This window comes from Akebia trifoliata, unplaced genomic scaffold (genome assembly GCF_017979445.1).
Source record: "Akebia trifoliata isolate Shusen 1 unplaced genomic scaffold, ASM1797944v1 Contig00350, whole genome shotgun sequence".
In the NCBI taxonomy this organism is placed as follows: domain Eukaryota; kingdom Viridiplantae; phylum Streptophyta; class Magnoliopsida; order Ranunculales; family Lardizabalaceae; genus Akebia; species Akebia trifoliata.
This window is the reverse complement of record NW_028236977.1, coordinates 4,349-8,261: the sequence shown is the minus strand read 5'-3', so window position 1 is coordinate 8,261 and position 3,913 is coordinate 4,349. Positions and strand designations below refer to the sequence as shown.

At 36.6% G+C, this 3,913-nt stretch overlaps 1 pseudogene across 1 annotated transcript; it reads left to right on the top strand.

The window, feature by feature from the left end:
• Positions 1–424: 424 nt before the first annotated feature.
• On the top strand, positions 425–3,648 carry LOC147381566 (uncharacterized; annotated as a pseudogene). The gene is made up of 2 exons (XR_015174478.1): positions 425–3,172; positions 3,258–3,648. The product of XR_015174478.1 is annotated as an uncharacterized LOC147381566 (transcript).
• The last annotated feature ends 265 nt before the right edge of the window (positions 3,649–3,913 follow it).

The window sequence follows — 3,913 nt, the reverse complement described above, 5'->3', positions numbered from 1 at the left end:
AAACTTCTAACCCCATTAAAAGTGATTTAAAATGTGGACCGTCGATTTTTTACCAATTTTTATCACTAATTTGTAAATCACTTTTGATGGATTTAGAAGTTTCTGATTGAGCTGATTTTTTGTGAGGATGATCTTTTCATCATAGTGACCATCCTTGCAAAAAATCAGCTCAATCCAAAACCTCTAACTCTTATTTTGAAAAACGAAAGGTTTTTCATATGTTTTCTCATATGGCCCTTGAACCGCCCCATACATACATATATATATATATATATATATATATATATATATGTAATATATATATATTTTTTTAGGGAAAAATTCCAAAATTATCACATCAGGATAGTTGTTTGAATTTACCATACGTGAGATAGTCAGATTATCACGATTCCTGTTTATATATATTATACACCCAAGGTTAAGGAGAAGCCAAGCCATAGCTCTGTCAATACAAAAGAAACTTAATTGATTATAGCTTTCGTTGTTCACCATGAGTTCATTTAGTTTCTTTCTCATGATATTTTCCATTCTTCTCTTGCTTATCAATTTACCCACTCGATTTGCAACAGCTCGAATCCTCCTCGGAAATGAAACGGATCGACTCGCCTTGCTTTCCTTCAAGGACGGTATAACTAATGATCCTATTCGAATTATGAGCTCTTGGAACGATACTCTCCATTTTTGCCAATGGCAAGGCATTACATGTAGTCATCGACATCAAAGGGTGATAGTTTTGAATTTACAATCCCAAGGGTTGGTAGGATCCTTACCTCCTTTCATTGGAAACCTCTCTTTCCTCAGAAGCATAAACCTTCAGGATAATGGCTTCCAAGGAAATATCCCCGAAGAAGTGGGCCGTTTGTTCAGGTTACAGAGCTTCAATATGAACAACAATTCTCTCATAGGGAAAATTCCAGTCAATCTGTCTCATTGCTTCAATCTCAGAAGTCTACTTTTAAGGTACAACAAGCTCGAAGGAAGTATACCCATCGAGATTGGTTATCTGTCCAAGCTTGTCCAACTGTCTCTTGGCACCAATAATCTAACAGGTTCGATTCCATCTTCTTTAGGTAACCTTTCCTCTCTCACCAACCTTGCCATAGGATCCAATAGTTTGGAAGGAAGTATTCCAATATCCCTAGGCCAACTAAAAAATCTAATCCATCTTTCCCTTGGTGTAAACATCTTGTCTGGCATGTTTCCTCCCTCTCTTTTCAATCTCTCGTATTTACAAGTTCTTTCTGCGCCGAGTAATCAATTAATTGGTAGTCTTCCACTTGAGATCGGTCTCAATATTCCCAATATCCGCATCTTTTTAATTGGACAAAATCATTTTTATGGATCCATTCCTGTATCATTATTCAATGCCTCACAACTTGAGATGCTTGATTTTGATAGAAACAATTTCAGTGGAAAAGTCCCTATTGAGGTGGGAAATCTAAAGGGTCTCCAGTATCTACTTTTGAATGCCAATCATCTTGGAAGCAGTGGGAAAGATGATGATTTGAATTTCATTGATTCTCTGTCCAACTGTACCAATCTACAGCTCTTGGATATCACCACAATCATTTTGGAGGTAAGCTACCCAACTCTATATCCAATCTCTCTAACCAGCTCTTTCATCTATCTCTAGGAAAAAATCAAATATTTGGTGTCATCCCTACTGGAATCGAGAACCTCGTTAATCTAATTTTATTGACGATGAACAATAACTTTCTCGTTGGAAGTATTCCTGATAGTATCGGGAAGCTTCGAAACCTATCAAGCTTGCATTTAAGTGGAAATAGAATCTCAGGGAAGATTCCTTCCTCCCTCGGGAATTTATCTCGATTATTCGAGCTCAATTTATCAGAAAATGGCTTAGTAGGAACCATCAATTCAAATCTTGGAAAATGTGGTTTTTTGCAAATCTTGGATCTATCTTCAAATAACCTAAATGGTACCATACCAAAGGAGGTTATTGGTTCATCCCCGCAGTATCTTTCTATTAATTTGGCTAATAATTCTTTGACGGGGCCCCTTCCTTTCGAAGTAGGTAACTTGATAAACCTTGGAGAGTTAGATGTCTCAATGAACAAATTGTCTGGTAAAATTCCTAGCACGATTGGTGGTTGTTTGAAATTGGAAAGCATTTTTTTGGAAAGCAATTTCTTTCAAGGACCTATCCCTAACTCTTTTAATTCTTTGAGAGGTATTCAAAATGTAGATTTTTCTAGAAATAATTTGTCTGGAAAAATTCCTAAAGATTTGAAGGACCTTCCTTTTTTACAAAATTTAAATTTGTCATTCAATGATTTTGAGGGTGAGGTACCAGAAGATGGAGTTTTCAAAAATACAAGTGCATTTTCAATAGTTGGAAATAGGAGGCTATGTGGGGGCATTCTTGAACTTCAGTTACCTGCATGTTCTATCAAGAAATCTAAGAAGCGAAATGAGTATCTCGCTTTGAAGATCACAATTGGTGTAGTTTTATCTTTGGTTGTGCTAGCAAGTTTTCTTGCTCTTTATTGCAAAATAAAGCCAAGAATGAAGTTTTCTTCCACAATTTACGTGGGAGTTCAAGACGGAAGGGTTTCTTACAGAGAACTCCATGAAGCAACGAGTGGATTCGCTTCGACCAACTTAGTTGGTGTGGGGCATTTTTCTTCTGTATATAAAGGAATTCTTTACCAGGATGAGATACCTGTTGCTGTGAAAGTACTTAACCTCGTGGAAACAGGAGCTTCCAAGAGTTTCATTAATGAATGTCGTGCCTTGAGTAAAGTTCGGCACCGGAATTTACTCAAGATCTTGACTGTCTGCTCAAGTATGGATTACAAAGGTAATGATTTCAAAGCACTAGTTCTTGAATTCAAGCCTAATGGAAGTCTAGAGAATTGGTTGCACCCAAGTTCAAATGCACAACATGATCTATCAAGGTATTTGAACCTTTTCCAAAGGTTAGATATATTGATCGATGTTGCTTCTGCTTTGGATTATCTTCATAATCACTGCGAGACACCCATTGTTCACTGTGACCTGAAGTCAAGTAATATTCTTCTTGATGATGACATGACCGCACTTGTGGCCGACTTTGGATTAGCAAAGTTTCTTATCAAGGACACCAACATTTGTAGCAATTATGATACCAGCTCAATTGCCATCAAAGGAACAATTGGGTATATTCCTCCAGGTATTAATTAATTTGATTTATTTTCATAATATTTTAAATTAGTTTGTAAAGTATTTGGTAATTTAAGTGGCTTCATGAATTGCAGAGTATGGAGTGGGTGCTGAAGTCTCTACAGAAGGGGATGTTTATAGTTATGGAATACTTTTACTGGAGATGTTTACCGGAAAGAAACCAATTGATGACATGTTCAAGGATGGTTTAAGCATTCATTACTTTGCTAAAATGGCTTTGGTTGAACGGGTGTTGGATATTGTGGATTCGGGACTACTTTTAGAAGAAGATCACAATGATCACAATATTGTGCAGGAATGCTTAGTTTCCATAGTTAAAACTGGAGTTTCATGTTCCACAGAATCACCAGGTGAGCGAATGAAAATCAAAGATGTTCTCATAGAATTGCTCAAAATTAAACAAGTCCTTCTTGGGTCGAGCATTATGAATAAAAAGGAAATACACTCCAACGAGTTTTAGGTTTAGGTTTTGCCTCAAGCTTATTAAGTTTGCTGTAGATGTATTTGTGTATTTAATAAAACCTATTGCTGAAATATGAAATAATTTAATTATGCTGAGACTCTATTCTTTACTTAGATATCAAGAGGTATCCACATCGTATACAAGGAAATTATAAAAAGAGTGCTGATAATCTGACTTAGGCACGTGGCAACTCCATTGACTTATCTGACGTGATAGGCTCGAGAACCGTAGATGGGCTCTCCTCGGGATACAGAACCATGGTTCCCC